Below are 11041 nucleotides of genomic sequence, written 5' to 3'. Positions count from 1 at the left end.
GTTGCAAGTGGTAACTGCACAGCTATTTCACCCAGAAGCAACAGATATCTGTAATGGTTAAGCTGTTCTTCATTTGAATGCAAGGGAATTTCTAACCTTGGTTCAAAGATAAGGTTCATGAGGTAATTCAATAGAGGTTCTTTTCCTGACCAACTTATTGGTTGTCTGGATTGGGACTAGTTTTCATGTTTATTATGGCTGACTCTAAGGTGGACTACTTTTGGGGAAAATCAGTTCCAATGTTCCTTTCAGACTTCAGAAGTATGGACATCCTCAGGGACTCCGACCTAGATAAGGGTTTAAAAACCATGGCCCCAAGCTCCAGGCTTAACAATGAAAACTTTGTGTTGGCCAAAATACATTCTAGAATTTTTTGGACATTAAAAAAAAATCACTTTTACAAAATAAGGGAGGTATAGTTAGAGAGTTTCTGTGAAAAAAAATCTAAGGTGGTTTAGTGGATCACAAACTCAAATAACATCAACGGCAAGATGAGTCATTATGGCAGCCAAGAAAGTTAATGCTACTCTGGGCTCATTAAGAGAGGCATATTACATGGAACAAGGGAGATGATATTCTTACTATACTTTATCTTTATCTATACTATACTTTATAGTTTAGGATCACACATATTGTATTTTGTTCAATTTGCAGTAACTAATTTTTAGAAAGATTGTTGATAAACTGCATCTAAAAGAGGATGAACAGTGAAGGACTTTGAGATTATGACATGTAAGAATCAACTAAAGGTTGTTTGTCTGGAGAAGAGCTTCTTAGCCCCAAAGGAAAAAAGTATGAACATTGTGTAGAAATTGTAGGCATACAGATGTAGACAATACGGAGAAAGCATTCTAATGATTAGAGCTTTTCCAGAGTAGATGGGGTGACTCAGCAGCCAATAGGTTTCCCAATAGTAGACATCTTTAGTGGAAGGCTGAATGACCATGTATTGAGAATGTTATAAAGGAACCTTGAGTCAAGAAGGGAGAGGTTCATTTCCCCACCTGATTCCAAACAGATCGAAAGTAACATGATGTTACCTGTTAGCTTCTGTTTTATTAGAATGGATGAACAGACAAGCTGGTAGCAACACATTTAATTTTTGCTTTAAGGTTAACAAAATATTTTCCTCACAACAACCCTGTGTGGTATATAGTACACACATTATTACTGGTATTTAACAAATAAAAAAAATTTAACAAATCTTACAGTTGGCTAAATTTGTAAATTTTGCGAATTGGGCTACAATGGAGGAGTTGAGTTTGAGAGAGGTCAAGATCATGGTCACAAGCTAGTGAATATCACAGTGGATCTAGTCTTCAGGCTCTCACCAGTGAGAACCTGAGTTCTTACCAGGGACCTTTCCTTATGGTTCCTGTTTGATCTTGATCCAGGATGCCTTTGATACCAATTTTCCTTTTCATCTATTCCACCCCACTGAGTTGTCTCCTCTCAGTATTTTGATTAGCCCACACTTTCATGTATCCCCCAGAACTGTTGATTGCTTCAATGAGAAAATATTATGACCAAATTCCTACTATATCAGCTTATGCTTCCTGAATCTGAGTACTGTTTCTGGGCTAAGGAATGGCATATTCCTTAAGGGTATCATGGCCTGGTAGTAAGTCTATGAGGATGTTAGAGGAAGACATTTACAAGACCTAGATGACCTTGAAGGAATAAAAACCTGTGCAAGGAAGTATTCATGGAGCTTTGGGGACAACTCTGGTTATATCCATAGCAAGCTACAGGGCCCAGATTATGTACTATATGAAACAGCCCCAGGTATACATGAAGAATCCACTGGGGACAGGATGGAGATACAGAAAACATAAAATGGAGAAGGTGGGGGTTAAATATTTCTCCCCCCTCTTTTTTTAAAATTCCTTCTTCTACACATATTTCTCTTCATAAGGTAGCTTTCAAAGTGAATTGTCAGTTGGTCTAGATTGGGGAAATAGGCACACTTGGTTGAGGTCATGAGTAATTTGGGGACCCTGATGAGCACTATAATGTCGGGGTTACATTGAGCCCCTCATATCCTCAAAATGTGATCCTGAAAAAACAGCAGGCAGAACTGGACCTAAAATTAGGAATGGGTCTATAAATAGACACAGAGAGTCAAGTGAAGTCCAGGGAGTAAGATACACCTGGGAATCATATGATGGGTCAGCTATTTTAGAATAAGTATACCATCTATATGTGACCGAAGGTAGATCTAAAATCTGGAGGTTATGGATAGGAAGGGACAGGTTGAATCTGAATATCTAAGCAAAAGACAGAAATGGACTGATTCCAGGAAACAGGATATCTGGTAGGATATCCAAGGTAGGAGAGGCAGTCTGCTGAGGCCCAGTCAGTCAGTCAGCAAAAGAAAAGTCTTGCCACATGAATTAAGGATTCAGTCTTGGGAAGTATGGGAAGTGATTGGGACTACAGCCCTGGAGAGAGAGAAATGGAAGGGAAGAAGCTAGAGTATCATGTAAGAAGTAGTCAGTGTAATAACTGAGTCTTACCCAGTCAGTAGGAACCCAGGGTGTAGCCTAGGAAATTCATGTATTAGGGAATAAAAGAAGAATCCACTTATTAGAAAATCAGAGTACCAGGATTATAACAGGATCCACAGCAAGTCTGTCTAGAAATAGTAATAACAATAATAAAACAACTAACATTTATATAGCACTATGAGCCAGGCACGGTGCTAAGTAATTTATTATCTTACATATTATCTTCAAAACAACCCTTGGAGATAGAGCCTATTATTATGCCCATTTTACAGATGAGGAAACTGAGGTAAACAAGGGTTAAAGTGACTTGCCCAGGGTCACACAACTAGAAAGTGTCTGAGGCTGGATGTGAACTCAGGTCTTCCTGACTCCAGGCCCAGCTTTTTATCCACTGCATCACCTAGCTGCCCCTTAGAAATCGAACAGGTGAGCTTCTTCCTCCCTGAGAAATGTTAATATTTTTTCCTGTTTCCTGTTGGAATTGGGCCTGGAGGCAAGAGGGCCTCTCTCTCTACCTGTGGAGATTATTAACCTAAAGACTGTTAGAGCTGGAAGGAATGGAAGACTCCCCCTGGAGACCTTCCCTGAAAAGAACACTCTCACTTCCCAGTCGTTAAGGTTAGATGCTTGTGTGAACAGGTAACATGGATGGGCCCTAACACCCTACTCTCAACTCAGTAGAGCTTTGTGTCTGCATGGCTCTGTTTACCAACATGCAATGCAGTCTAACACCCCTGTAACACGTTAATTAAGATGTTTGTGATGTGCACAGCTGATATCTTCAGTGGGTTTTGTTTTTTGTTTTTAGCACTTTAGAGGCATTGGACTGTGAACAGTTTTTTTTTTATCCCACAAACATTCGCAAGAGAGCTCATTTTTTCCTTAATACTGACGTTTGGGCTTAGGATTGGACCAACTCCTGGCATAAACTTCCATCAGTACTGTGGATCATATATTCTATTTAGAGATGCAGCTGGCCCTGCTTAGTCTGACATGTCGTGTGAGGAACACAGGTGCTTTCATGCTATAATTAGCAGCACTTTTTTTTCTAATGGTCAAGTCACAAGTGAGAAAAGGAAAGAGCATTGGATTAAAAGTCAAAGACCTTGAGGTGGAGGGCAGGACAAATTGAGTCTTGATGTCCACCTCCCCCCCCCCCAAAAGAAAAATCAAATCAAACAAACAACAAACAAAAATATTAATTAGAGTTATTCAAAAGCATAATGGACTGCCTTAGCAAATAGTAGGTTGTTCCTCTGTAGTGGTGTGAATAACAAATCCTGCAAAAGGGTTGCATTATTCAAGTTTGCATTTCTTTTTTCCATTAAGCTAAAACTAAAGGTAGAGGCTGCTATGGGGCTCAGTGAGTAAAACACTGTGCCTGGAGTCAAGACCTGAGTTCAAGTGTGGCCTTAGACATTTACTAGCTGTATGACTCTGGGCAAGTCAATGAACCTTTTGGGGGCATAGCAGATAGAATGCTGGGCCAGAAGTCAGGAAAACCTGATTTCTAATCTGGCCTCAGATATTTAATAGTTGTATGACCCTGGATGAGTCATTTAACCCCGTTTGCCTCAGTTTCTGTATCTGTAAAATGAACTCAAGAAGGAGCTAGCAAACCACTCCACTATTTTTGCCAAGAAAACTCCAAATGGGGTCAGGAAGAGTCAGACATGACTGAAACAACTGAACTTCAACAAAAGAACCAAAGACCATATTTTATATATGTTACAACTCTGAATAGTGCAAATTCAAATATATGCTACCACCTTCCATGAGACTCAGTATTCACATTTATCAGGAGTTAGCTGTTGTCCTTCAAGAGAAAACTTGAACTGATTGGTGTGTTGTAATGAGTATTTTTTTTTTTTTGAGAGTATGGTTTGGACTCTATAACTGCTGAGGTCCCTTATTAACTTTGGAATTCTATGATTCTGTTTCAGATTCTGACCCTTACTTAGCCTCTATGCACCAGCTACAAGATGACAGGACCAGACAATATGCTATTTTACATCTCCAGATTCTTTCTGCAAGCTCCTACATTTAACTAGCTTACCTTTCTGAGAAATTTTAGCAAAACACTTTGGGATCTCTTTCACACGTTTAAGCTGTGAATAAAAATAGCTTCCTGGTACTTTCTGTACAGCATCTAATTTGCTCCTCATAAAAACTCTTTGGGATACGTAGTATTTTTCCCAATTTACAGATGAAGAAACCAAGGTTCAGAAAGGTTAAGTGACTTTATCCCTTGTTAGAATACTAGTAAATGTCCTAGGCAGGATTAAAATCCAGCTTCTCTGGCTCCAGGCAATTCTAGTGTTTGTTTGTTTTTAATGTATTTTATTTTGTTAAATATTTCCCAATTACATTTTTTAAAAATTAGGGATTTAAAAAAATTTTGAAGTTCCAAATTCTCTCCCTTTCTCCTTTCCCCCACCTTGTGAGAAGGCAAGTAATATGATATTGATTACAGATGTGAGTCATACAAAACATATTTCCATATTAGCCACATTGTAATTTAAAAAACACCTAAAAAACTTGAAAATAGTTAAGAAAGTGAAAAAAAGTATGCTTCAAGCTACACTCAGAATTCATTAGTTTTCCTTCTGGAAGTGGATAGCATTTTTTATCATGAAACCTTTGGAATTATCTTGGATCATTATCTTGATCCGAGTAGCTAAGTCATTTACAGTTAATTATCATACAGTATTGCTATTACTATATATAGTGATCTCCTGACTCTGCTCACTTCACTTTGTTTCATTTCATATAAGTCTTCCCAGATTTTTCTGAAAGGATTCTGTTCATTTTTTAAAGCACAATAGTATTCCATCACAATTATATGCCAAAATTTGTTCATCCATTCCTGAATTGATGGGCATCCCCTCAATTTCCAATTCTTCACCATCACAAAAGGAATTTCCATAAATATTTTTTGTACAAATAGGTCATTTTCCCTTTTCTTTGATCACTTTGGGATATAGAACTACTGGTGTTATTTCTGGGTCAAAGCATATGTACAGTTTTATAGCTTTTTGCCATAGTTCCAAATTGTTCTCCAGAATAGTCTGACCAGTTCACAACACCAACAGTACATTAATGTCCCTATTTTTCCACATCCCCTCCATCATTTGTCATTTTCCATTTCTGTCACATTAGGTCAACTTGATAGGCATGAGGTAGTATCTCAGAGTGTTTTAATTTGCATTTCTCTAATAAGTAGTGATTTAGACCATTTTTTATGTGACTATTGATAGTTTTGATTTGTTCTTCTGAAAACTGCCTGCCTGTACCCTTTGATCATTTATCAGTCAGGGAATTTGGCTCAGTTCCCTAAGTATTTGAAAAATAAGAGCTTTATTAGAGAAACTTGCTGTGAAATTTCCTCTCCTGGTTTCTTGCTTTCCATCTAACTTTGGCTACATTAGATTGGTTTGTATAAAACCTTTTTAATTAAATGCAATCAGAATCATCCATTTTACTTCCTTTCTGTAAAGCCAAGCATGAGCAGCTTTCCAGAGGACTGCTACTATGAATAGCTCTAAGGTTCTGATCACATAGTATAGTGAACTCTATTTATTTAGCAGTAAACTAAAGCAAAACATTCACAGAAACCCAAGTACAGCATTCACAATATTATAACATAACAACTTATCACTAAAGTGGCCACATAATTTTAAACAAAAGATATCATTCAGTAAGTCCTTAACTCCTCTCCTTAAGGGACACAAAGTACAAAGGTCAAAGTTTTCCACCCCTAGGTTACATTGTCTTCATCTCTCAGTCAAAAAGTCTTCTTATTAATTGGATATTAGTTTCCAATCATCCTTAACTCAATCATCCTTAAGGAGTACAAAGCACAAAGTTCCCCACTCCTAGGCCACAGTAAATTATGATCTCCTCAGTCACCACTAAGTACCCAAGGAGAGGTCTTTTCATCTTGACTGGAGGCTGGCTCCCAAATTCCATGGTTCCTCTTCCATGGGTCTAGCTCCTGCCTAAATCTACCCAAGCGTCACCTGGATTCACAGATCGGCAGCTCCCAGCTCCTGTTCCAGTTCCTGCTCCAGCTTGAACCTCACAGTGACCAGTCCAGCTCAAGACCTTTGAAATATCTGTTTCTGGGAAGAGAAAACTTAACAAACCCCCAACAATATCTACACACATCAAACTTAGCAGAGTTACAACAATATTCACACACATTGCTGGCACCATCATTAATTCACTTTCTGCTTGTGCAATCAACACAGACCAGAAGATAGGGTCTCTGTCTTAGACATCAATACAAATCATCAGTAAAGTCCCAGGAACTCTGAAAGTATTAATAAAACCTTCCTTCAGGACTTTTGTAAACAGACAATAAGAAAGTCCTCTTTCAGTGCTTCTGAACCAGTAATAAGGTCCCAGGGCTTCTGTAACAACAGCAATTATCAGCAGACAGATCTGACAAAGTAACATCAACACAGACAAAGTTCCTGTGTCACAGTCATGCTTCCTACCAGTTCTATTGTGTCCCACCTTGGAATTCTCCTTCTATATGGTGGTTCTTTCTCCTGTCCCACCCTTCCTGTTACATCAGCAAGTTCCTCCCACCTTCAAATCACAAGGGGCTCAAACAAGGTGCTAAATACTTAAGTAGCTGAAACAGGGTGCTAAATACTTCTTTCCTTGCTATTACACTGTCTTCCTCTCTATCTTTGGTCATAAACTCTTCCTTTATGCATAGATCCAACAAGTACATTTTTCCATGCTCCCCTAATTTGCTTATATCACCTTTTATATTGAAATGATTAATCCAGCCACATGGAGGTGCCACTGCTGCAGCTGCCACCACCCGGCATGGGCTGTGCCGGGGTCGCTGCAGGGAGGTGGAGACAGAGCAGCTGTTCTGAAGCTGTTCCAGAGCTGGGAGCCCAGGGGCAGCACCCAGCACACAAGACAGCAGCACGGTGGTACAGCGCCTGCCTGCTGCAGGCCGTCTTTGAGCCTGAGAGCATGGCAGACTACCTGATCAGTGGCGGCACCGGCTACCTGCTGTAGGACAGGCTCCCGGCACAGCAACTCTTTGCCATTGGAAATGGCCTCACCTACAATGATTTCCTGATCCCGCCAGGATTCATAGACTTCATGGCTGATGAGGTGGATTTGACTTCAGTTCCAACTTGGAAAATCACTCTGAAGACACCATTGATCTCATCCTCTATGGGTCCTGTAACTGAAGCTGATGTGGCCATTGCAATGGCTCTAATGGGTGTCATTGGTTTCATCCACCATAACTGTACTCCTGAGTTCCAGGCCAATGAGTTGCGCAAGTTCAAGAAATTTGAACAGGGCTTTATCACAGATCCAGTGGTGTTGAGGCCTTTACACACAGTGGGTGACATCCTAGAGGCCAAGATGCAGCATGGTTTCTCAGGCATCCCCATAACTGAGAGAGGCACCATGGGCAGCAAGCTGGTGGGCATCATGACTTCCCATGCCATAGACTTTCTTGCCGAGAAGGACCATGCAACCTATCTGAGTGAGGTGATGACAAGTCAGAACAATTTGGTGGTGGCACCCACAGGTATGACATTGAAAGAAGCCAATGAGATCCTACAGCACAGCAAGAAAGGAAAACTGCCCATTGTTAATGACAGTAATGAATTGGTAGCCATCATTGCCCAGACAGACCTGAAAAAAAAAACTGGATTATCCCCTGGCCTCCAAAGATTCCCACAAGCAGCTGCTCTGTGGAGCCGCTGTGGGCACCTGGAAGGATGACAAATGCTGCCTGGACTTGCTTACATAGGCAGGTGCTGATGTCATCATGCTAGACTCATCTCAAGGGAATTCGGTGTATCAGATTGCTATGGTGCACTACATCAAGCAGAAGTACCCCCCACTGCAGGTGATTGGTGGGAATGTGGTGGCCTGATGAATGTGGGTATGGATGGGCTTCGAGTGGGCACAGGCTGTGGTTCCCTCTGCTTCATCCAGGAAGTGATGGCATGTGGCTGGCCTCAGGACACTGCTATGTACAAGGTGGCAGAATACGACCATCTCTTTGGAGTCCCCATCATTGCTGATGGTGGGGCATGTGGTCAAGGCCCGGGCCCTTGGAGCCTCCACAGTGATGATGGGCTCCTGGCAGCTGCCACGGAAGCCCCTGGTGAGTACTATGGCAGACAGCTCAAGAAATACCAGGGCATGGGCTCCCTGGATGCCATGGAAAAGATCGGTGACTGCCAGAAGAGATACTTCAGTGAGGGCGACAAGGTGAAGGTTGCACAGGGTGTCTTGGGTTCCATCCAAGACAAAGGCTCCATCCAGAAGTTTGTGCCCTACCTCATTGCTGGCATCCAGCATGGCTGCCAGGATATTGGTGCCCAGAGTCTCTCTGTCCTTTGATCCATGATGTATTCTAGAGAGTTTAAGTTTGAGAAGCAGACAATGTCACCTTATATTGAAGATGGCATCCATGGCCTCCATTCTTATGAGCAGCAGCTGTAATGAGGACAGTGGTGGTGGCTGAGGATGGGGTGAAGGAGTCCCCTATGGTCCCCCTCAGTCACTACCTCCCTCTGTAACTGAGTGGCCTGAGTGGCCCCCATGGATTTTCACTACAGGTTCCCAAACCCTTGCCCTGCTGGGAGGGGAGCAGAGAGCTGGAGTTGGCCCCATAGGAAGCTGTGGTCTCTCCCCTCCTTAACCTCCCACCCTTCCCCTTGAGCAAGGACTGCTCTCTCCAGGGGCCTGGAGAAAATTCAAGCCTTCTCTTCTCCCAGGAAGAAGCCTTCTCACTCCTCAGGCCCCTGTGAGCCCACTGACCTGGTAGCTCAGGATTTGCACCTGCCTCACGTCCTGCTCAATTTCTCCAAACATAGGCTGTTCTGAGGCCCTAGCTCTGAGGTGGTATAAAGTCAAGCATTAGCAGCTTTCCAGAAGAATGCTTCTCTGAACAGCTTTTAAGGTTCTGATTACATAGCACAATGAATACTCTATTTATTCAATAACAAATCAGAGCAAAACATTCACAGTAAATCAAGGTACAGCATTCACAATATTACAACTTATCACAGAAAATTAAAATACAGCATTGACAACTTATCACTAAAATGGCCACATAGTTTTCACCACAGTGGTCACAAAGTTTTGAACAAAGAACAATCATTTAGTATCTCAGTCATTCAATCATCCTTAAGGAGGTTTGCCTCCTTCAGGGACACTCAGTACAATAGTCAAAGTTCTCCACTCATGGGGCACACCAAGTTACAAATCAGTCATTTTTTCAGTCATCAATCACTATTCAGTCATCAGAAAATACACAAGCCCTCGGCCCCTAGGTCAAAAGTAAGTTACGATTTCTCAGTCTGTACACAGTATCCAAGTAAAGTCTTCTTTCGGCTTGACTCAGGGTGGTCTCTCAGATTTCCTGGATTCCCTTCCATGGTCCCAGGTCCTACCTGGATTCACCAAACTGTCACCTGGGTTCAAAGGCAGGCAGCTCCCAGGTCCTTGTCCAGCTCTCAGAGCACTTCCTGTTCCATGCTGAAGCTCACAGCTGTCCAGTCCACCTTAAATCCTTCACAGTCTCTATTCCTGGGAAGACAAGGCTTAATAAAGCCCCAAACAGGTTCATTCAAAGTACCAGCATCACAGTCATGTTTCCTCAGTAGCTCCTAGAAGCTCAGGCTGGCCCTTGGACTCAGCAGAACCTCAGGCTGGTTCCCAGAATGAACCTCACTTGACCCAGGTTCCCAAAATGAAATTATTCTCTTCAGCGGGGGGGGGGGGGGGCTTTCCTCTTCAGCCTCCCCAGTGGCAGCAGCTTCTGCCTCCATGAAGCTTTCTCTAAGAAGATCTGCCTGCCCTAGCAGTGGCTTCTCCTTATATACACACATGGCATTAACTCCTTCCTGTTTCAGCCAACCCTTTACTGTTAAGTCAGCAACAGGGGTTCATACCTTCTGTTTATTTAACCAAGTCTTGATTAATTATGAAGTGCTAAGTACCTGTTACATTTGCCAATACAAAGGGATCTTCAGATTCAAATTACATTTCCATTACAGGCAGGGACAGTGGTTGCTCCAAGACACGCTCCTACCCAGCATTCCTAGCTCTTGTCCTGTAGGGTGCTTCCCACACCCCTTGTCCCACAGTGAATGGTGTTCTCCTTGGCCCTGCCTCCCCCTCTCCTCCTCTGTTCAGCTGCAGTTCACTTACTCAGACTGTGGCTATTGTGGGCCTCTGCCCCCTTCCCCTGGTCCCTCAAGCTGCTGAACCGGACTTGGTCTTAAGTCTGCCCTTCCCAGAGGTGATGGGGAACAGAGACTGCAGAGAGGGAAGGCAATACATTCAGTCTCATTCCCTTGCTGCTCCAGCCCATAGTCCACTCTCCATCACCAGTCATGGCTAAAGACTTTAACTTTGCAATCTTTGGGGCCATGGTTGTGTTCTTGTGTATTAAATAAGCTGAATAAAACAAGTGCATCTCCAAGGGAAAAAAAAAGAAATAATTAAATCATTTTTACCATATTTTGGTATACCATCTG

The 11041-nt window shown here is 42.2% G+C and overlaps 1 pseudogene; it reads left to right on the top strand.

Annotated features, from left to right (window-relative positions):
- The first annotated feature begins 7487 nt into the window (after positions 1–7487).
- Positions 7488–8999, top strand: LOC138166923 (inosine-5'-monophosphate dehydrogenase 1-like; annotated as a pseudogene).
- Positions 9000–11041: the final 2042 nt, after the last annotated feature.

The sequence above is a fragment of the Petaurus breviceps genome, unplaced genomic scaffold, assembly GCF_028583685.1.
Source record: "Petaurus breviceps papuanus isolate PSGF00001 unplaced genomic scaffold, PetGlider_PUasm1.0 227, whole genome shotgun sequence".
NCBI lineage: Eukaryota > Metazoa > Chordata > Mammalia > Diprotodontia > Petauridae > Petaurus > Petaurus breviceps.
This window is presented reverse-complemented; position numbering and strand designations above follow the sequence as displayed.